This window comes from Oryzias latipes, chromosome 1 (assembly GCF_053564925.1).
Source record: "Oryzias latipes strain Hd-rR chromosome 1, Olatipes_Hd-rR_3.1".
NCBI classification, from domain to species: domain Eukaryota; kingdom Metazoa; phylum Chordata; class Actinopteri; order Beloniformes; family Adrianichthyidae; genus Oryzias; species Oryzias latipes.
This window is the reverse complement of record NC_136237.1, coordinates 3609495-3628962: the sequence shown is the minus strand read 5'-3', so window position 1 is coordinate 3628962 and position 19468 is coordinate 3609495. Positions and strand designations below refer to the sequence as shown.

The following is a 19468-nucleotide window of genomic DNA, read 5'->3' as shown; positions in this document are numbered from 1 at the left end:
TATTGCCAGAGAAATCATTCAAATGCTGAGAAATACTTGCTTCTCTTGGAATCCCTTGTTTAGAATGTGTTCAAATGACAAGGTTGGTTCAAGTCTTAGATAAGTCTCTATTGAAAAGTGGTTTATAATGTGTGTCATTATGTGCATAGGCTTAACTAGGGTTTCAGGTGAGTTCTCCTATAAACATGGTGGATTCCCTGACCGGGAATTGAACCCGGACCGTGGCGGTGAGAGCGCCAAATCCTAGCCATTAGACCATCAGGGAAATGCCTGCATGAAGCAAACAACATTTTTAACAGACTACAAGAATTAGCATACGTTGCAAAAGACTGCAATTTTGATGTGGCCTTGTTGTAGATATTTCTGATTTTTGGAACAGTGCCCATTTATTTTTACTGTAGCAAATTTCTTCAGTTTGTTGTGTTGTTCATCTTGCTGCCATTGGGATGTTTGTCTTCTTGACTGCAACATGTGTCTACTTTAAAAAGTCAAACAGATGTCCAGATGGATCAGGTAACTCTGCCCCACACATGCTGCTAGTACTCCTGGGCTGATAGTTCAAATGCACATTAATTACTGCATAAACATATACATGGGCAAGTAAATGGCTTGTGCCACTGTGCAACAATGATGGGCTCTTGGACTAGAGGCGGGAACTCTTCCCTGCAGAAATTTGCACAGGCTGGGAGATTCTACCTTTAATGTGGGGGTAGCATCACTTGTGTGGGCATTGGTGGTATAGTGGTAGCATAGCTGCTTGCCATGCAGTTGACCTGGGTTCAATTCCCAGCCAATGCATTGATTGCTGATTTTGTTATGTTCAGTAACCTTCTTGTGTCAAAGTATTTCATTAAAACATGTAGAGTGTCAACGTAAAAAGCCCAATGTCGATCTATGACAAGGAAAGCTTAGCTCACACTACAGAAATGCTGGCGTTTTCATCTTGTAAGAGAAATCATTCAATGCTGAGAGATGCTTTCATTCATTGGGTTATCTTCTTTAGGATGTGGTCAACACGCAAGGTTGGTCTCTCTTTGAAAAATGGTTCAGGATGTGTGTCATTGTAGGTTAAACTAATGTTTCTGGCCAGTTTCCTTTTGAACATAGAGGATTCGCTGACCGGGAATTGAACCCGGACCGTGGCGGTGAAAGCACCAAATCCTAGCCATTAGACCATCAGGGAAATTCTCCTGTGGAAATGCTTCAAGAGAGTTGGCATTGGTAGCATAGGGGATGTCATAGCTGGGCGGGTGAATGGCTTGGGCTACTGTGCAACAATGATGGGTTCTTGGACTGGATGTGGGGACTCTTCCTTGCACAACTTTGCACAGTCTTAGACATTCTAGTTTTAATGCGGTGTCCTTTTGACACAGTGGGCATTGGTGGTATAGTGGTAGCATAGCTGCCTTCCAAGCAGTTGACCTGGGTTCAATTCCCAGCCAATGCATTGATTAGAGTTTTTGAGAATTAAACTTCATGCTAAATATTATTGAAATAAAACCTGTAAAATGTCAACCTGTAATGTCTAATGTTGATCCAAGACATGGAAAACATAGCCCAAACACTACTGAAGTGTTGAATTTTCCATCTTCATGTCTATATTGCCAGAGAAATCATTCAAATGCTGAGAAATATTTGCTTCTCTTGGAATCCCTTGTTTAGAATGTGTTCAAATGACAAGGTTGGTTCAAGTCTTAGATAAGTCTCTATTGAAAAGTGGTTTATAATGTGTGTCATTATGTGCATAGGCTAAACTAGGGTGGATTCCCTGACCGGGAATTGAACCCGGACTGTGGCGGTGAGAGCGCCAAATCCTAGCCATTAGACCATGAGGGAAATTCCTGCATGAAGCAAACAACATTTTTAACAGACTACAAGAATTAGCATACGTTGCAAAAGACTGCAATTTTGATGTGGCCTTGTTGTAGATATTTCTGATTTTTGGAACAGTGCCCATTTATTTTTACTGTAGCAAATTTCTTCAGTTTGTTGTGTTGTTCATCTTGCTGCCATTGGGATGTTTGTCTTCTTGACTGCAACATGTGTCTACTTTAAAAAGTCAAACAGATGTCCAGATGGATCAGGTAACTCTGCCCCACACATGCTGCTAGTACTCCTGGGCTGATAGTTCAAATGCACATTAATTACTGCATAAACATATACATGGGCAAGTAAATGGCTTGTGCCACTGTGCTACAATGATGGGCTCTAGGACTAGAGGCGGGAACTCTTCCCTGCAGAAATTTGCACAGGCTGGGAGATTCTACCTTTAATGTGGGGGTAGCATCACTTGTGTGGGCATTGGTGGTATAGTGGTAGCATAGCTGCTTGCCATGCAGTTGACCTGGGTTCAATTCCCAGCCAATGCATTGATTGCTGTTTTTGTTATGTTCAGTAACCTTCTTGTGTCAAAGTATTTCATTAAAACATGTAGAGTGTCAACGTAAAAAGCCCAATGTCGATCTATGACAAGGAAAGCTTAGCTCACACTACAGAAATGCTGGCGTTTTCGTCTTGTAAGAGAAATCATTCAATGCTGAGAGATGCTTTCATTCATTGGGTTATCTTCTTTAGGATGTGGTCAACACGCAAGGTTGGTCTCTCTTTGAAAAATGGTTCAGGATGTGTGTCATTGTAGGTTAAACTAGTGTTTCATGCCAGTTTCCTTTTGAACATAGAGGATTCCCTGACCGTGGCGGTGAAAGCGCCAAATCCTAGCCATTAGACCATCAGGGAAATTCTCCTGTGGAAATGCTTCAAGAGAGTTGGCATTGGTAGCATAGGGGATGTCATAGCTGGGCGGGTGAATGGCTTGGGCTACTGTGCAACAATGATGGGTTCTTGGACTGGATGTGGGGACTCTTCCTTGCACAACTTTGCACAGTCTTAGACATTCTAGTTTTAATGCGGTGTCCTTTTGACACAGTGGGCATTGGTGGTATAGTGGTAGCATAGCTGCCTTCCAAGCAGTTGACCTGGGTTCAATTCCCAGCCAATGCATTGATTAGTGTTTTTGAGAATTAAACTTCATGCTAAATATTATTCAAATAAAACCTGTAAAATGTCAACCTGTAATGTCTAATATTGATCCAAGACATGGAAAACATAGCCCACACACTACTGAAGTGTCAAATTTTCCATCTTCATGTCTATATTGCCAGAGAAATCATTCAAATGCTGAGAAATACTTGCTTCTCTTGGAATCCCTTGTTTAGAATGTGTTCAAATGACAAGGTTGGTTCAAGTCTTAGATAAGTCTCTATTGAAAAGTGGTTTATAATGTGTGTCATTATGTGCATAGGCTTAACTAGGGTTTCAGGTGAGTTCTCCTATAAACATGGTGGATTCCCTGACCGGGAATTGAACCCGGACCGTAGCGGTGAGAGCGCCAAATCCTAGCCATTAGACCATCAGGGAAATTCCTGCATGAAGCAAACAACATTTTTAACAGACTACAAGAATTAGCATACGTTGCAAAAGACTGCAATTTTGATGTGGCCTTGTTGTAGATATTTCTGATTTTTGGAACAGTGCCCATTTATTTTTACTGTAGCAAATTTCTTCAGTTTGTTGTGTTGTTCATCTTGCTGCCATTGGGATGTTTGTCTTCTTGACTGCAACATGTGTCTACTTTAAAAAGTCAAACAGATGTCCAGATGGATCAGGTAACTCTGCCCCACACATGCTGCTAGTACTCCTGGGCTGATAGTTCAAATGCACATTAATTACTGCATAAACATATACATGGGCAAGTAAATGGCTTGTGCCACTGTGCAACAATGATGGGCTCTTGGACTAGAGGCGGGAACTCTTCCCTGCAGAAATTTGCACAGGCTGGGAGATTCTACCTTTAATGTGGGGGTAGCATCACTTGTGTGGGCATTGGTGGTATAGTGGTAGCATAGCTGCTTGCCATGCAGTTGACCTGGGTTCAATTCCCAGCCAATGCATTGATTGCTGTTTTTGTTATGTTCAGTAACCTTCTTGTGTCAAAGTATTTCATTAAAACATGTAGAGTGTCAACGTAAAAAGCCCAATGTCTATCTATGACAAGGAAAGCTTAGCTCACACTACAGAAATGCTGGCGTTTTCGTCTTGTAAGAGAAATCATTCAATGCTGAGAGATGCTTTCATTCATTGGGTTATCTTCTTTAGGATGTGGTCAACACGCAAGGTTGGTCTCTCTTTGAAAAATGGTTCAGGATGTGTGTCATTGTAGGTTAAACTAGTGTTTCATGCCAGTTTCCTTTTGAACATAGAGGATTCCCTGACCGGGAATTGAACCCGGACCGTGGCGGTGAAAGCGCCAAATCCTAGCCATTAGACCATCAGGGAAATTCTCCTGTGGAAATGCTTCAAGAGAGTTGGCATTGGTAGCATAGGGGATGTCATAGCTGGGCGGGTGAATGGCTTGGGCTACTGTGCAACAATGATGGGTTCTTGGACTGGATGTGGGGACTCTTCCTTGCACAACTTTGCACAGTCTTAGACATTCTAGTTTTAATGCGGTGTCCTTTTGACACAGTGGGCATTGGTGGTATAGTGGTAGCATAGCTGCCTTCCAAGCAGTTGACCTGGGTTCAATTCCCAGCCAATGCATTGATTAGTGTTTTTGAGAATTAAACTTCATGCTAAATATTATTCAAATAAAACCTGTAAAATGTCAACCTGTAATGTCTAATGTTGATCCAAGACATGGAAAACATAGCCCACACACTACTGAAGTGTCGAATTTTCCATCTTCATGTCTATATTGCCAGAGAAATCATTCAATGCTGAGAAATGTTTGCTTCTCTTGGAATCCCTTGTTTAGAATGTGTTCAAATGACAAGGTTGGTTCAAGTCATAGATAAGTCTCTATTGAAAAGTGGTTTATAATGTGTGTCATTATGTGCATAGGCTAAACTAGGGTTTCAGGTGAGTTCTCCTTTAAACATGGTGGATTCCCTGACCGGGAATTGAACCCGGACCGTGGCGGTGAGAGCGCCAAATCCTAGCCATTAGACCATCAGGGAAATGCCTGCATGAAGCAAACAACATTTTTAACAGACTACAAGAATTAGCATACGTTGCAAAAGACTGCAATTTTGATGTGGCCTTGTTGTAGATATTTCTGATTTTTGGAACAGTGCCCATTTATTTTTACTGTAGCAAATTTCTTCAGTTTATTGTGTTGTTCATCTTGCTGCCATTGGGATGTTTGTCTTCTTGACTGCAACATGTGTCTACTTTAAAAAGTCAAACAGATGTCCAGATGGATCAGGTAACTCTGCCCCACACATGCTGCTAGTACTCCTGGGCTGATAGTTCAAATGCACATTAATTACTGCATAAACATATACATGGGCAAGTAAATGGCTTGTGCCACTGTGCAACAATGATGGGCTCTTGGACTAGAGGCGGGAACTCTTCCCTGCAGAAATTTGCACAGGCTGGGAGATTCTACCTTTAATGTGGGGGTAGCATCACTTGTGTGGGCATTGGTGGTATAGTGGTAGCATAGCTGCTTGCCATGCAGTTGACCTGGGTTCAATTCCCAGCCAATGCATTGATTGCTGTTTTTGTTATGTTCAGTAACCTTCTTGTGTCAAAGTATTTCATTAAAACATGTAGAGTGTCAACGTAAAAAGCCCAATGTCGATCTATGACAAGGAAAGCTTAGCTCACACTACAGAAATGCTGGCGTTTTCGTCTTGTAAGAGAAATCATTCAATGCTGAGAGATGCTTTCATTCATTGGGTTATCTTCTTTAGGATGTGGTCAACACGCAAGGTTGGTCTCTCTTTGAAAAATGGTTCAGGATGTGTGTCATTGTAGGTTAAACTAGTGTTTCATGCCAGTTTCCTTTTGAACATAGAGGATTCCCTGACCGTGGCGGTGAAAGCACCAAATCCTAGCCATTAGACCATCAGGGAAATTCTCCTGTGGAAATGCTTCAAGAGAGTTGGCATTGGTAGCATAGGGGATGTCATAGCTGGGCGGGTGAATGGCTTGGGCTACTGTGCAACAATGATGGGTTCTTGGACTGGATGTGGGGACTCTTCCTTGCACAACTTTGCACAGTCTTAGACATTCTAGTTTTAATGCGGTGTCCTTTTGACACAGTGGGCATTGGTGGTATAGTGGTAGCATAGCTGCCTTCCAAGCAGTTGACCTGGGTTCAATTCCCAGCCAATGCATTGATTAGAGTTTTTGAGAATTAAACTTCATGCTAAATATTATCCAAATAAAACCTGTAAAATGTCAACCTGTAATGTCTAATGTTGATCCAAGACATGGAAAACATAGCCCACACACTACTGAAGTGTCAAATTTTCCATCTTCATGTCTATATTGCCAGAGAAATCATTCAAATGCTGAGAAATACTTGCTTCTCTTGGAATCCCTTGTTTAGAATGTGTTCAAATGACAAGGTTGGTTCAAGTCTTAGATAAGTCTCTATTGAAAAGTGGTTTATAATGTGTGTCATTATGTGCATAGGCTTAACTAGGGTTTCAGGTGAGTTCTCCTTTAAACATGGTGGATTCCCTGACCGGGAATTGAACCCGGACCGTGGCGGTGAGAGCGCCAAATCCTAGCCATTAGACCATCAGGGAAATGCCTGCATGAAGCAAACAACATTTTTAACAGACTACAAGAATTAGCATACGTTGCAAAAGACTGCAATTTTGATGTGGCCTTGTTGTAGATATTTCTGATTTTTGGAACAGTGCCCATTTATTTTTACTGTAGCAAATTTCTTCAGTTTATTGTGTTGTTCATCTTGCTGCCATTGGGATGTTTGTCTTCTTGACTGCAACATGTGTCTACTTTAAAAAGTCAAACAGATGTCCAGATGGATCAGGTAACTCTGCCCCACACATGCTGCTAGTACTCCTGGGCTGATAGTTCAAATGCACATTAATTACTGCATAAACATATACATGGGCAAGTAAATGGCTTGTGCCACTGTGCAACAATGATGGGCTCTTGGACTAGAGGCGGGAACTCTTCCCTGCAGAAATTTGCACAGGCTGGGAGATTCTACCTTTAATGTGGGGGTAGCATCACTTGTGTGGGCATTGGTGGTATAGTGGTAGCATAGCTGCTTGCCATGCAGTTGACCTGGGTTCAATTCCCAGCCAATGCATTGATTGCTGTTTTTGTTATGTTCAGTAACCTTCTTGTGTCAAAGTATTTCATTAAAACATGTAGAGTGTCAACGTAAAAAGCCCAATGTCGATCTATGACAAGGAAAGCTTAGCTCACACTACAGAAATGCTGGCGTTTTCGTCTTGTAAGAGAAATCATTCAATGCTGAGAGATGCTTTCATTCATTGGGTTATCTTCTTTAGGATGTGGTCAACACGCAAGGTTGGTCTCTCTTTGAAAAATGGTTCAGGATGTGTGTCATTGTAGGTTAAACTAGTGTTTCATGCCAGTTTCCTTTTGAACATAGAGGATTCCCTGACCGTGGCGGTGAAAGCACCAAATCCTAGCCATTAGACCATCAGGGAAATTCTCCTGTGGAAATGCTTCAAGAGAGTTGGCATTGGTAGCATAGGGGATGTCATAGCTGGGCGGGTGAATGGCTTGGGCTACTGTGCAACAATGATGGGTTCTTGGACTGGATGTGGGGACTCTTCCTTGCACAACTTTGCACAGTCTTAGACATTCTAGTTTTAATGCGGTGTCCTTTTGACACAGTGGGCATTGGTGGTATAGTGGTAGCATAGCTGCCTTCCAAGCAGTTGACCTGGGTTCAATTCCCAGCCAATGCATTGATTAGAGTTTTTGAGAATTAAACTTCATGCTAAATATTATCCAAATAAAACCTGTAAAATGTCAACCTGTAATGTCTAATGTTGATCCAAGACATGGAAAACATAGCCCACACACTACTGAAGTGTCAAATTTTCCATCTTCATGTCTATATTGCCAGAGAAATCATTCAAATGCTGAGAAATACTTGCTTCTCTTGGAATCCCTTGTTTAGAATGTGTTCAAATGACAAGGTTGGTTCAAGTCTTAGATAAGTCTCTATTGAAAAGTGGTTTATAATGTGTGTCATTATGTGCATAGGCTTAACTAGGGTTTCAGGTGAGTTCTCCTATAAACATGGTGGATTCCCTGACCGGGAATTGAACCCGGACCGTGGCGGTGAGAGCGCCAAATCCTAGCCATTAGACCATCAGGGAAATGCCTGCATGAAGCAAACAACATTTTTAACAGACTACAAGAATTAGCATACGTTGCAAAAGACTGCAATTTTGATGTGGCCTTGTTGTAGATATTTCTGATTTTTGGAACAGTGCCCATTTATTTTTACTGTAGCAAATTTCTTCAGTTTGTTGTGTTGTTCATCTTGCTGCCATTGGGATGTTTGTCTTCTTGACTGCAACATGTGTCTACTTTAAAAAGTCAAACAGATGTCCAGATGGATCAGGTAACTCTGCCCCACACATGCTGCTAGTACTCCTGGGCTGATAGTTCAAATGCACATTAATTACTGCATAAACATATACATGGGCAAGTAAATGGCTTGTGCCACTGTGCAACAATGATGGGCTCTTGGACTAGAGGCGGGAACTCTTCCCTGCAGAAATTTGCACAGGCTGGGAGATTCTACCTTTAATGTGGGGGTAGCATCACTTGTGTGGGCATTGGTGGTATAGTGGTAGCATAGCTGCTTGCCATGCAGTTGACCTGGGTTCAATTCCCAGCCAATGCATTGATTGCTGTTTTTGTTATGTTCAGTAACCTTCTTGTGTCAAAGTATTTCATTAAAACATGTAGAGTGTCAACGTAAAAAGCCCAATGTCGATCTATGACAAGGAAAGCTTAGCTCACACTACAGAAATGCTGGCGTTTTCGTCTTGTAAGAGAAATCATTCAATGCTGAGAGATGCTTTCATTCATTGGGTTATCTTCTTTAGGATGTGGTCAACACGCAAGGTTGGTCTCTCTTTGAAAAATGGTTCAGGATGTGTGTCATTGTAGGTTAAACTAATGTTTCTGGCCAGTTTCCTTTTGAACATAGAGGATTCGCTGACCGGGAATTGAACCCGGACCGTGGCGGTGAAAGCACCAAATCCTAGCCATTAGACCATCAGGGAAATTCTCCTGTGGAAATGCTTCAAGAGAGTTGGCATTGGTAGCATAGGGGATGTCATAGCTGGGCGGGTGAATGGCTTGGGCTACTGTGCAACAATGATGGGTTCTTGGACTGGATGTGGGGACTCTTCCTTGCACAACTTTGCACAGTCTTAGACATTCTAGTTTTAATGCGGTGTCCTTTTGACACAGTGGGCATTGGTGGTATAGTGGTAGCATAGCTGCCTTCCAAGCAGTTGACCTGGGTTCAATTCCCAGCCAATGCATTGATTAGAGTTTTTGAGAATTAAACTTCATGGTAAATATTATTGAAATAAAACCTGTAAAATGTCAACCTGTAATGTCTAATGTTGATCCAAGACATGGAAAACATAGCCCACACACTACTGAAGTGTTGAATTTTCCATCTTCATGTCTATATTGCCAGAGAAATCATTCAAATGCTGAGAAATATTTGCTTCTCTTGGAATCCCTTGTTTAGAATGTGTTCAAATGACAAGGTTGGTTCAAGTCTTAGATAAGTCTCTATTGAAAAGTGGTTTATAATGTGTGTCATTATGTGCATAGGCTAAACTAGGGTGGATTCCCTGACCGGGAATTGAACCCGGACTGTGGCGGTGAGAGCGCCAAATCCTAGCCATTAGACCATGAGGGAAATTCCTGCATGAAGCAAACAACATTTTTAACAGACTACAAGAATTAGCATACGTTGCAAAAGACTGCAATTTTGATGTGGCCTTGTTGTAGATATTTCTGATTTTTGGAACAGTGCCCATTTATTTTTACTGTAGCAAATTTCTTCAGTTTGTTGTGTTGTTCATCTTGCTGCCATTGGGATGTTTGTCTTCTTGACTGCAACATGTGTCTACTTTAAAAAGTCAAACAGATGTCCAGATGGATCAGGTAACTCTGCCCCACACATGCTGCTAGTACTCCTGGGCTGATAGTTCAAATGCACATTAATTACTGCATAAACATATACATGGGCAAGTAAATGGCTTGTGCCACTGTGCTACAATGATGGGCTCTAGGACTAGAGGCGGGAACTCTTCCCTGCAGAAATTTGCACAGGCTGGGAGATTCTACCTTTAATGTGGGGGTAGCATCACTTGTGTGGGCATTGGTGGTATAGTGGTAGCATAGCTGCTTGCCATGCAGTTGACCTGGGTTCAATTCCCAGCCAATGCATTGATTGCTGTTTTTGTTATGTTCAGTAACCTTCTTGTGTCAAAGTATTTCATTAAAACATGTAGAGTGTCAACGTAAAAAGCCCAATGTCGATCTATGACAAGGAAAGCTTAGCTCACACTACAGAAATGCTGGCGTTTTCGTCTTGTAAGAGAAATCATTCAATGCTGAGAGATGCTTTCATTCATTGGGTTATCTTCTTTAGGATGTGGTCAACACGCAAGGTTGGTTTCTCTTTGAAAAATGGTTCAGGATGTGTGTCATTGTAGGTTAAACTAGTGTTTCATGCCAGTTTCCTTTTGAACATAGAGGATTCCCTGACCGTGGCGGTGAAAGCGCCAAATCCTAGCCATTAGACCATCAGGGAAATTCTCCTGTGGAAATGCTTCAAGAGAGTTGGCATTGGTAGCATAGGGGATGTCATAGCTGGGCGGGTGAATGGCTTGGGCTACTGTGCAACAATGATGGGTTCTTGGACTGGATGTGGGGACTCTTCCTTGCACAACTTTGCACAGTCTTAGACATTCTAGTTTTAATGCGGTGTCCTTTTGACACAGTGGGCATTGGTGGTATAGTGGTAGCATAGCTGCCTTCCAAGCAGTTGACCTGGGTTCAATTCCCAGCCAATGCATTGATTAGTGTTTTTGAGAATTAAACTTCATGCTAAATATTATTCAAATAAAACCTGTAAAATGTCAACCTGTAATGTCTAATATTGATCCAAGACATGGAAAACATAGCCCACACACTACTGAAGTGTCAAATTTTCCATCTTCATGTCTATATTGCCAGAGAAATCATTCAAATGCTGAGAAATACTTGCTTCTCTTGGAATCCCTTGTTTAGAATGTGTTCAAATGACAAGGTTGGTTCAAGTCTTAGATAAGTCTCTATTGAAAAGTGGTTTATAATGTGTGTCATTATGTGCATAGGCTTAACTAGGGTTTCAGGTGAGTTCTCCTATAAACATGGTGGATTCCCTGACCGGGAATTGAACCCGGACCGTAGCGGTGAGAGCGCCAAATCCTAGCCATTAGACCATCAGGGAAATGCCTGCATGAAGCAAACAACATTTTTAACAGACTACAAGAATTAGCATACGTTGCAAAAGACTGCAATTTTGATGTGGCCTTGTTGTAGATATTTCTGATTTTTGGAACAGTGCCCATTTATTTTTACTGTAGCAAATTTCTTCAGTTTGTTGTGTTGTTCATCTTGCTGCCATTGGGATGTTTGTCTTCTTGACTGCAACATGTGTCTACTTTAAAAAGTCAAACAGATGTCCAGATGGATCAGGTAACTCTGCCCCACACATGCTGCTAGTACTCCTGGGCTGATAGTTCAAATGCACATTAATTACTGCATAAACATATACATGGGCAAGTAAATGGCTTGTGCCACTGTGCAACAATGATGGGCTCTTGGACTAGAGGCGGGAACTCTTCCCTGCAGAAATTTGCACAGGCTGGGAGATTCTACCTTTAATGTGGGGGTAGCATCACTTGTGTGGGCATTGGTGGTATAGTGGTAGCATAGCTGCTTGCCATGCAGTTGACCTGGGTTCAATTCCCAGCCAATGCATTGATTGCTGTTTTTGTTATGTTCAGTAACCTTCTTGTGTCAAAGTATTTCATTAAAACATGTAGAGTGTCAACGTAAAAAGCCCAATGTCGATCTATGACAAGGAAAGCTTAGCTCACACTACAGAAATGCTGGCGTTTTCGTCTTGTAAGAGAAATCATTCAATGCTGAGAGATGCTTTCATTCATTGGGTTATCTTCTTTAGGATGTGGTCAACACGCAAGGTTGGTCTCTCTTTGAAAAATGGTTCAGGATGTGTGTCATTGTAGGTTAAACTAGTGTTTCATGCCAGTTTCCTTTTGAACATAGAGGATTCCCTGACCGTGGCGGTGAAAGCGCCAAATCCTAGCCATTAGACCATCAGGGAAATTCTCCTGTGGAAATGCTTCAAGAGAGTTGGCATTGGTAGCATAGGGGATGTCATAGCTGGGCGGGTGAATGGCTTGGGCTACTGTGCAACAATGATGGGTTCTTGGACTGGATGTGGGGACTCTTCCTTGCACAACTTTGCACAGTCTTAGACATTCTAGTTTTAATGCGGTGTCCTTTTGACACAGTGGGCATTGGTGGTATAGTGGTAGCATAGCTGCCTTCCAAGCAGTTGACCTGGGTTCAATTCCCAGCCAATGCATTGATTAGTGTTTTTGAGAATTAAACTTCATGCTAAATATTATCCAAATAAAACCTGTAAAATGTCAACCTGTAATGTCTAATGTTGATCCAAGACATGGAAAACATAGCCCACACACTACTGAAGTGTCAAATTTTCCATCTTCATGTCTATATTGCCAGAGAAATCATTCAAATGCTGAGAAATACTTGCTTCTCTTGGAATCCCTTGTTTAGAATGTGTTCAAATGACAAGGTTGGTTCAAGTCTTAGATAAGTCTCTATTGAAAAGTGGTTTATAATGTGTGTCATTATGTGCATAGGCTTAACTAGGGTTTCAGGTGAGTTCTCCTATAAACATGGTGGATTCCCTGACCGGGAATTGAACCCGGACCGTAGCGGTGAGAGCGCCAAATCCTAGCCATTAGACCATCAGGGAAATTCCTGCATGAAGCAAACAACATTTTTAACAGACTACAAGAATTAGCATACGTTGCAAAAGACTGCAATTTTGATGTGGCCTTGTTGTAGATATTTCTGATTTTTGGAACAGTGCCCATTTATTTTTACTGTAGCAAATTTCTTCAGTTTGTTGTGTTGTTCATCTTGCTGCCATTGGGATGTTTGTCTTCTTGACTGCAACATGTGTCTACTTTAAAAAGTCAAACAGATGTCCAGATGGATCAGGTAACTCTGCCCCACACATGCTGCTAGTACTCCTGGGCTGATAGTTCAAATGCACATTAATTACTGCATAAACATATACATGGGCAAGTAAATGGCTTGTGCCACTGTGCAACAATGATGGGCTCTTGGACTAGAGGCGGGAACTCTTCCCTGCAGAAATTTGCACAGGCTGGGAGATTCTACCTTTAATGTGGGGGTAGCATCACTTGCGTGGGCATTGGTGGTATAGTGGTAGCATAGCTGCTTGCCATGCAGTTGACCTGGGGTCAATTCCCAGCCAATGCATTGATTGCTGTTTTTGTTATGTTCAGTAACCTTCTTGTGTCAAAGTATTTCATTAAAACATGTAGAGTGTCAACGTAAAAAGCCCAATGTCGATCTATGACAAGGAAAGCTTAGCTCACACTACAGAAATGCTGGCGTTTTCATCTTGTAAGAGAAATCATTCAATGCTGATAGATGCTTTCATTCATTGGGTTATCTTCTTTAGGATGTGGTCAACACGCAAGGTTGGTCTCTCTTTGAAAAATGGTTCAGGATGTGTGTCATTGTAGGTTAAACTAATGTTTCTGGCCAGTTTCCTTTAGAACATAGAGGATTCGCTGACCGGGAATTGAACCCGGACCGTGGCGGTGAAAGCACCAAATCCTAGCCATTAGACCATCAGGGAAATTCTCCTGTGGAAATGCTTCAAGAGAGTTGGCATTGGTAGCATAGGGGATGTCATAGCTGGGCGGGTGAATGGCTTGGGCTACTGTGCAACAATGATGGGTTCTTGGACTGGATGTGGGGACTCTTCCTTGCACAACTTTGCACAGTCTTAGACATTCTAGTTTTAATGCGGTGTCCTTTTGACACAGTGGGCATTGGTGGTATAGTGGTAGCATAGCTGCCTTCCAAGCAGTTGACCTGGGTTCAATTCCCAGCCAATGCATTGATTAGTGTTTTTGAGAATTAAACTTCATGCTAAATATTATCCAAATAAAACCTGTAAAATGTCAACCTGTAATGTCTAATGTTGATCCAAGACATGGAAAACATAGCCCACACACTACTGAAGTGTCAAATTTTCCATCTTCATGTCTATATTGCCAGAGAAATCATTCAAATGCTGAGAAATACTTGCTTCTCTTGGAATCCCTTGTTTAGAATGTGTTCAAATGACAAGGTTGGTTCAAGTCTTAGATAAGTCTCTATTGAAAAGTGGTTTATAATGTGTGTCATTATGTGCATAGGCTTAACTAGGGTTTCAGGTGAGTTCTCCTATAAACATGGTGGATTCCCTGACCGGGAATTGAACCCGGACCGTAGCGGTGAGAGCGCCAAATCCTAGCCATTAGACCATCAGGGAAATTCCTGCATGAAGCAAACAACATTTTTAACAGACTACAAGAATTAGCATACGTTGCAAAAGACTGCAATTTTGATGTGGCCTTGTTGTAGATATTTCTGATTTTTGGAACAGTGCCCATTTATTTTTACTGTAGCAAATTTCTTCAGTTTGTTGTGTTGTTCATCTTGCTGCCATTGGGATGTTTGTCTTCTTGACTGCAACATGTGTCTACTTTAAAAAGTCAAACAGATGTCCAGATGGATCAGGTAACTCTGCCCCACACATGCTGCTAGTACTCCTGGGCTGATAGTTCAAATGCACATTAATTACTGCATAAACATATACATGGGCAAGTAAATGGCTTGTGCCACTGTGCAACAATGATGGGCTCTTGGACTAGAGGCGGGAACTCTTCCCTGCAGAAATTTGCACAGGCTGGGAGATTCTACCTTTAATGTGGGGGTAGCATCACTTGCGTGGGCATTGGTGGTATAGTGGTAGCATAGCTGCTTGCCATGCAGTTGACCTGGGGTCAATTCCCAGCCAATGCATTGATTGCTGTTTTTGTTATGTTCAGTAACCTTCTTGTGTCAAAGTATTTCATTAAAACATGTAGAGTGTCAACGTAAAAAGCCCAATGTCGATCTATGACAAGGAAAGCTTAGCTCACACTACAGAAATGCTGGCGTTTTCATCTTGTAAGAGAAATCATTCAATGCTGATAGATGCTTTCATTCATTGGGTTATCTTCTTTAGGATGTGGTCAACACGCAAGGTTGGTCTCTCTTTGAAAAATGGTTCAGGATGTGTGTCATTGTAGGTTAAACTAATGTTTCTGGCCAGTTTCCTTTAGAACATAGAGGATTCGCTGACCGGGAATTGAACCCGGACCGTGGCGGTGAAAGCACCAAATCCTAGCCATTAGACCATCAGGGAAATTCTCCTGTGGAAATGCTTCAAGAGAGTTGGCATTGGTAGCATAGGGGATGTCATAGCTGGGCGGGTGAATGGCTTGGGCTACTGTGCAACAATGATGGGTTCTTGGACTGGATGTGGGGACTCTTCCTTGCACAACTTTGCACAGTCTTAGACATTCTAGTTTTAATGCGGTGTCCTTTTGACACAGTGGGCATTGGTGGTATAGTGGTAGCATAGCTGCCTTCCAAGCAGTTGACCTGGGTTCAATTCCCAGCCAATGCATTGATTAGTGTTTTTGAGAATTAAACTTCATGCTAAATATTATCCAAATAAAACCTGTAAAATGTCAACCTGTAATGTCTAATGTTGATCCAAGACATGGAAAACATAGCCCACACACTACTGAAGTGTCAAATTTTCCATCTTCATGTCTATATTGCCAGAGAAATCATTCAAATGCTGAGAAATACTTGCTTCTCTTGGAATCCCTTGTTTAGAATGTGTTCAAATGACAAGGTTGGTTCAAGTCTTAGATAAGTCTCTATTGAAAAGTGGTTTATAATGTGTGTCATTATGTGCATAGGCTTAACTAGGGTTTCAGGTGAGTTCTCCTATAAACATGGTGGATTCCCTGACCGGGAATTGAACCCGGACCGTAGCGGTGAGAGCGCCAAATCCTAGCCATTAGACCATCAGGGAAATTCTCCTGTGGAAATGCTTAAAGAGAGTTGGCATTGGTAGCATAGGGGATGTCATAGCTGGGCGGTTGAATGGCTTGGGCTACTGTGCAACAATGATGGGTTCTTGGACTGGATGTGGGGACTCTTCCTTGCACAACTTTGCACAGTCTTAGACATTCTAGTTTTAATGCGGTGTCCTTTTGACACAGTGGTCATTGGTGGTATAGTGGTAGCATAGCTGCCTTCCAAGCAGTTGACCTGGGTTCAATTCCCAGCCAATGCATTGATTAGAGTTTTTGAGAATTAAACTTCATGCTAAATATTATTGAAATAAAACCTGTAAAATGTCAACCTGTAATGTCTAATGTTGATCCAAGACATGGAAAACATAGCCCACACACTACTCAAGTGTCGAATTTTCCATCTTCATGTCTATATTGCCAGAGAAATCATTCAAATGCTGAGAAATATTTGCTTCTCTTGGAATCCCTTGTTTAGAATGTGTTCAAATGACAAGGTTGGTTCAAGTCTTAGATAAGTCTCTATTGAAAAGTGGTTTATAATGTGTGTCATTATGTGCATAGGCTTAACTAGGGTTTCAGGTGAGTTCTCCTATAAACATGGTGGATTCCCTGACCGGGAATTGAACCCGGACCGTAGCGGTGAGAGCGCCAAATCCTAGCCATTAGACCATCAGGGAAATTCCTGCATGAAGCAAACAACATTTTTAACAGACTACAAGAATTAGCATACGTTGCAAAAGACTGCAATTTTGATGTGGCCTTGTTGTAGATATTTCTGATTTTTGGAACAGTGCCCATTTATTTTTACTGTAGCAAATTTCTTCAGTTTGTTGTGTTGTTCATCTTGCTGCCATTGGGATGTTTGTCTTCTTGACTGCAACATGTGTCTACTTTAAAAAGTCAAACAGATGTCCAGATGGATCAGGTAACTCTGCCCCACACATGCTGCTAGTACTCCTGGGCTGATAGTTCAAATGCACATTAATTACTGCATAAACATATACATGGGCAAGTAAATGGCTTGTGCCACTGTGCAACAATGATGGGCTCTTGGACTAGAGGCGGGAACTCTTCCCTGCAGAAATTTGCACAGGCTGGGAGATTCTACCTTTAATGTGGGGGTAGCATCACTTGTGTGGGCATTGGTGGTATAGTGGTAGCATAGCTGCTTGCCATGCAGTTGACCTGGGTTCAATTCCCAGCCAATGCATTGATTGCTGTTTTTGTTATGTTCAGTAACCTTCTTGTGTCAAAGTATTTCATTAAAACATGTAGAGTGTCAACGTAAAAAGCCCAATGTCGATCTATGACAAGGAAAGCTTAGCTCACACTACAGAAATGCTGGCGTTTTCATCTTGTAAGAGAAATCATTCAATGCTGAGAGATGCTTTCATTCATTGGGTTATCTTCTTTAGGATGTGGTCAACACGCAAGGTCGGTCTCTCTTTGAAAAATGGTTCAGGATGTGTGTCATTGTAGGTTAAACTAATGTTTCTGGCCAGTTTCCTTTAGAACATAGAGGATTCGCTGACCGGGAATTGAACCCGGACCGTGGCGGTGAAAGCACCAAATCCTAGCCATTAGACCATCAGGGAAATTCTCCTGTGGAAATGCTTAAAGAGAGTTGGCATTGGTAGCATAGGGGATGTCATAGCTGGGCGGGTGAATGGCTTGGGCTACTGTGCAACAATGATGGGTTCTTGGACTGGATGTGGGGACTCTTCCTTGCACAACTTTGCACAGTCTTAGACATTCTAGTTTTAATGCGGTGTCCTTTTGACACAGTGGGCATTGGTGGTATAGTGGTAGCATAGCTGCCTTCCAAGCAGTTGACCTGGGTTCAATTCCCAGCCAATGCATTGATTAGAGTTTTTGAGAATTAAACTTCATGCTAAATATTATTGAAATAAAACCTGTAAAATGTCAACCTGTAATGTCTAATGTTGATCCAAGACATGGAAAACATAGCCCACACACTACTGAAGTGTCGAATTTTCCATCTTCATGTCTATATTGCCAGAGAAATCATTCAAATGCTGAGAAATATTTGCTTCTCTTGGAATCCCTTGTTTAGAATGTGTTCAAATGACAAGGTTGGTTCAAGTCTTAGATAAGTCTCTATTGAAAAGTGGTTTATAATGTGTGTCATTATGTGCATAGGCTAAACTAGGGTGGATTCCCTGACCGGGAATTGAACCCGGACCGTGGCGGTGAGAGTGCCAAATCCTAGCCATTAGACCATGAGGGAAATTCCTGCATGAAGCAAACAACATTTTTAACAGACTACAAGAATTAGCATACGTTGCAAAAGACTGCAATTTTGATGTGGCCTTGTTGTAGATATTTCTGATTTTTGGAACAGTGCCCATTTATTTTTACTGTAGCAAATTTCTTCAGTTTGTTGTGTTGTTCATCTTGCTGCCATTGGGATATTTGTCTTCTTGACTGCAACATGTGTCTACTTTAAAAAGTCAAACAGATGTCCAGATGGATCAGGTAACTCTGCCCCACACATGCTGCTAGTACTCCTGGGCTGATAGTTCAAATGCACATTAATTACTGCATAAACATATACATGGGCAAGTAAATGGCTTGTGCCACTGTGCAACAATGATGGGCTCTTGGACTAGAGGCGGGAACTCTTCCCTGCAGAAATTTGCACAGGCTGGGAGATTCTACCTTTAATGTGGGGGTAGCATCACTTGTGTGGGCATTGGTGGTATAGTGGTAGCATAGCTGCTTGCCATGCAGTTGACCTGGGTTCAATTCCCAGCCAATGCATTGATTGCTGTTTTTGTTATGTTCAGTAACCTTCTTGTGTCAAAGTATTTCATTAAAACATGTAGAGTGTCAACGTAAAAAGCCCAATGTCGATCTATGACAAGGAAAGCTTAGCTCACACTACTGAAATGCTGGCGTTTTCGTCTTGTAAGAGAAATCATTCAATGCTGAGAGATGCTTTCATTCATTGGGTTATCTTCTTTAGGATGTGGTCAACACGCAAGGTTGGTCTCTCTTTGAAAAATGGTTCAGGATGTGTGTCATTGTAGGTTCAACTAGTGTTTCATGCCAGTTTCCTTTTGAACATAGAGGATTCCCTGACCGGGAATTGAACCCGGACCGTGTCGGTGAAAGCACCAAATCCTAGCCATTAGACCATCAGGGAAATTCTCCTGTGGAAATGCTTCAAGAGAGTTGGCATTGGTAGCATAGGGGATGTCATAGCTGGGCGGGTGAATGGCTTGGGCTACTGTGCAACAATGATGGGTTCTTGGACTGGATGTGGGGACTCTTCCTTGCACAACTTTGCACAGTCTTAGACATTCTAGTTTTAATGCGGTGTCCTTTTGACACAG

The 19468-nt window shown here is 41.9% G+C and overlaps 39 non-coding genes across 39 annotated transcripts; 22 read left to right on the top strand and 17 right to left on the bottom strand.

The window, feature by feature from the left end:
* Positions 1-193: 193 nt before the first annotated feature.
* Positions 194-265, bottom strand: trnae-cuc (transfer RNA glutamic acid (anticodon CUC)). The gene has a single exon. It is a non-coding gene; the product is annotated as a tRNA-Glu (tRNA).
* Positions 266-727: 462 nt separating this feature from the next.
* Positions 728-798, top strand: trnag-gcc (transfer RNA glycine (anticodon GCC)). The gene has a single exon. It is a non-coding gene; the product is annotated as a tRNA-Gly (tRNA).
* Positions 799-1111: 313 nt separating this feature from the next.
* On the bottom strand, positions 1112-1183 carry trnae-uuc (transfer RNA glutamic acid (anticodon UUC)). The gene has a single exon. It is a non-coding gene; the product is annotated as a tRNA-Glu (tRNA).
* A 193-nt stretch (positions 1184-1376) lies between these two features.
* trnag-ucc (transfer RNA glycine (anticodon UCC)) lies at positions 1377-1447 on the top strand. The gene has a single exon. It is a non-coding gene; the product is annotated as a tRNA-Gly (tRNA).
* Positions 1448-2298: 851 nt separating this feature from the next.
* On the top strand, positions 2299-2369 carry trnag-gcc (transfer RNA glycine (anticodon GCC)). The gene has a single exon. It is a non-coding gene; the product is annotated as a tRNA-Gly (tRNA).
* Positions 2370-2929: 560 nt separating this feature from the next.
* Positions 2930-3000, top strand: trnag-ucc (transfer RNA glycine (anticodon UCC)). Its single transcript has one exon. It is a non-coding gene; the product is annotated as a tRNA-Gly (tRNA).
* Positions 3001-3345: 345 nt separating this feature from the next.
* Positions 3346-3417, bottom strand: trnae-cuc (transfer RNA glutamic acid (anticodon CUC)). The gene has a single exon. It is a non-coding gene; the product is annotated as a tRNA-Glu (tRNA).
* A 462-nt stretch (positions 3418-3879) lies between these two features.
* On the top strand, positions 3880-3950 carry trnag-gcc (transfer RNA glycine (anticodon GCC)). Its single transcript has one exon. It is a non-coding gene; the product is annotated as a tRNA-Gly (tRNA).
* Positions 3951-4263: 313 nt separating this feature from the next.
* Positions 4264-4335, bottom strand: trnae-uuc (transfer RNA glutamic acid (anticodon UUC)). Its single transcript has one exon. It is a non-coding gene; the product is annotated as a tRNA-Glu (tRNA).
* A 193-nt stretch (positions 4336-4528) lies between these two features.
* Positions 4529-4599, top strand: trnag-ucc (transfer RNA glycine (anticodon UCC)). Its single transcript has one exon. It is a non-coding gene; the product is annotated as a tRNA-Gly (tRNA).
* Positions 4600-4943: 344 nt separating this feature from the next.
* Positions 4944-5015, bottom strand: trnae-cuc (transfer RNA glutamic acid (anticodon CUC)). The gene has a single exon. It is a non-coding gene; the product is annotated as a tRNA-Glu (tRNA).
* Positions 5016-5477: 462 nt separating this feature from the next.
* Positions 5478-5548, top strand: trnag-gcc (transfer RNA glycine (anticodon GCC)). The gene has a single exon. It is a non-coding gene; the product is annotated as a tRNA-Gly (tRNA).
* A 560-nt stretch (positions 5549-6108) lies between these two features.
* trnag-ucc (transfer RNA glycine (anticodon UCC)) lies at positions 6109-6179 on the top strand. Its single transcript has one exon. It is a non-coding gene; the product is annotated as a tRNA-Gly (tRNA).
* Positions 6180-6524: 345 nt separating this feature from the next.
* trnae-cuc (transfer RNA glutamic acid (anticodon CUC)) lies at positions 6525-6596 on the bottom strand. Its single transcript has one exon. It is a non-coding gene; the product is annotated as a tRNA-Glu (tRNA).
* A 462-nt stretch (positions 6597-7058) lies between these two features.
* trnag-gcc (transfer RNA glycine (anticodon GCC)) lies at positions 7059-7129 on the top strand. Its single transcript has one exon. It is a non-coding gene; the product is annotated as a tRNA-Gly (tRNA).
* A 560-nt stretch (positions 7130-7689) lies between these two features.
* On the top strand, positions 7690-7760 carry trnag-ucc (transfer RNA glycine (anticodon UCC)). Its single transcript has one exon. It is a non-coding gene; the product is annotated as a tRNA-Gly (tRNA).
* Positions 7761-8105: 345 nt separating this feature from the next.
* trnae-cuc (transfer RNA glutamic acid (anticodon CUC)) lies at positions 8106-8177 on the bottom strand. The gene has a single exon. It is a non-coding gene; the product is annotated as a tRNA-Glu (tRNA).
* Positions 8178-8639: 462 nt separating this feature from the next.
* trnag-gcc (transfer RNA glycine (anticodon GCC)) lies at positions 8640-8710 on the top strand. The gene has a single exon. It is a non-coding gene; the product is annotated as a tRNA-Gly (tRNA).
* A 313-nt stretch (positions 8711-9023) lies between these two features.
* trnae-uuc (transfer RNA glutamic acid (anticodon UUC)) lies at positions 9024-9095 on the bottom strand. Its single transcript has one exon. It is a non-coding gene; the product is annotated as a tRNA-Glu (tRNA).
* A 193-nt stretch (positions 9096-9288) lies between these two features.
* Positions 9289-9359, top strand: trnag-ucc (transfer RNA glycine (anticodon UCC)). The gene has a single exon. It is a non-coding gene; the product is annotated as a tRNA-Gly (tRNA).
* Positions 9360-10210: 851 nt separating this feature from the next.
* Positions 10211-10281, top strand: trnag-gcc (transfer RNA glycine (anticodon GCC)). The gene has a single exon. It is a non-coding gene; the product is annotated as a tRNA-Gly (tRNA).
* Positions 10282-10841: 560 nt separating this feature from the next.
* On the top strand, positions 10842-10912 carry trnag-ucc (transfer RNA glycine (anticodon UCC)). Its single transcript has one exon. It is a non-coding gene; the product is annotated as a tRNA-Gly (tRNA).
* A 345-nt stretch (positions 10913-11257) lies between these two features.
* On the bottom strand, positions 11258-11329 carry trnae-cuc (transfer RNA glutamic acid (anticodon CUC)). The gene has a single exon. It is a non-coding gene; the product is annotated as a tRNA-Glu (tRNA).
* Positions 11330-11791: 462 nt separating this feature from the next.
* trnag-gcc (transfer RNA glycine (anticodon GCC)) lies at positions 11792-11862 on the top strand. Its single transcript has one exon. It is a non-coding gene; the product is annotated as a tRNA-Gly (tRNA).
* Positions 11863-12422: 560 nt separating this feature from the next.
* Positions 12423-12493, top strand: trnag-ucc (transfer RNA glycine (anticodon UCC)). Its single transcript has one exon. It is a non-coding gene; the product is annotated as a tRNA-Gly (tRNA).
* A 345-nt stretch (positions 12494-12838) lies between these two features.
* trnae-cuc (transfer RNA glutamic acid (anticodon CUC)) lies at positions 12839-12910 on the bottom strand. The gene has a single exon. It is a non-coding gene; the product is annotated as a tRNA-Glu (tRNA).
* An 846-nt stretch (positions 12911-13756) lies between these two features.
* Positions 13757-13828, bottom strand: trnae-uuc (transfer RNA glutamic acid (anticodon UUC)). Its single transcript has one exon. It is a non-coding gene; the product is annotated as a tRNA-Glu (tRNA).
* Positions 13829-14021: 193 nt separating this feature from the next.
* trnag-ucc (transfer RNA glycine (anticodon UCC)) lies at positions 14022-14092 on the top strand. Its single transcript has one exon. It is a non-coding gene; the product is annotated as a tRNA-Gly (tRNA).
* A 345-nt stretch (positions 14093-14437) lies between these two features.
* Positions 14438-14509, bottom strand: trnae-cuc (transfer RNA glutamic acid (anticodon CUC)). The gene has a single exon. It is a non-coding gene; the product is annotated as a tRNA-Glu (tRNA).
* Positions 14510-15355: 846 nt separating this feature from the next.
* trnae-uuc (transfer RNA glutamic acid (anticodon UUC)) lies at positions 15356-15427 on the bottom strand. Its single transcript has one exon. It is a non-coding gene; the product is annotated as a tRNA-Glu (tRNA).
* Positions 15428-15620: 193 nt separating this feature from the next.
* On the top strand, positions 15621-15691 carry trnag-ucc (transfer RNA glycine (anticodon UCC)). Its single transcript has one exon. It is a non-coding gene; the product is annotated as a tRNA-Gly (tRNA).
* A 345-nt stretch (positions 15692-16036) lies between these two features.
* Positions 16037-16108, bottom strand: trnae-cuc (transfer RNA glutamic acid (anticodon CUC)). The gene has a single exon. It is a non-coding gene; the product is annotated as a tRNA-Glu (tRNA).
* Positions 16109-16301: 193 nt separating this feature from the next.
* Positions 16302-16372, top strand: trnag-ucc (transfer RNA glycine (anticodon UCC)). Its single transcript has one exon. It is a non-coding gene; the product is annotated as a tRNA-Gly (tRNA).
* Positions 16373-16717: 345 nt separating this feature from the next.
* Positions 16718-16789, bottom strand: trnae-cuc (transfer RNA glutamic acid (anticodon CUC)). The gene has a single exon. It is a non-coding gene; the product is annotated as a tRNA-Glu (tRNA).
* A 462-nt stretch (positions 16790-17251) lies between these two features.
* trnag-gcc (transfer RNA glycine (anticodon GCC)) lies at positions 17252-17322 on the top strand. The gene has a single exon. It is a non-coding gene; the product is annotated as a tRNA-Gly (tRNA).
* A 313-nt stretch (positions 17323-17635) lies between these two features.
* Positions 17636-17707, bottom strand: trnae-uuc (transfer RNA glutamic acid (anticodon UUC)). Its single transcript has one exon. It is a non-coding gene; the product is annotated as a tRNA-Glu (tRNA).
* A 193-nt stretch (positions 17708-17900) lies between these two features.
* On the top strand, positions 17901-17971 carry trnag-ucc (transfer RNA glycine (anticodon UCC)). The gene has a single exon. It is a non-coding gene; the product is annotated as a tRNA-Gly (tRNA).
* An 851-nt stretch (positions 17972-18822) lies between these two features.
* On the top strand, positions 18823-18893 carry trnag-gcc (transfer RNA glycine (anticodon GCC)). Its single transcript has one exon. It is a non-coding gene; the product is annotated as a tRNA-Gly (tRNA).
* A 313-nt stretch (positions 18894-19206) lies between these two features.
* trnae-uuc (transfer RNA glutamic acid (anticodon UUC)) lies at positions 19207-19278 on the bottom strand. The gene has a single exon. It is a non-coding gene; the product is annotated as a tRNA-Glu (tRNA).
* Between the last annotated feature and the right edge of the window lie 190 nt (positions 19279-19468).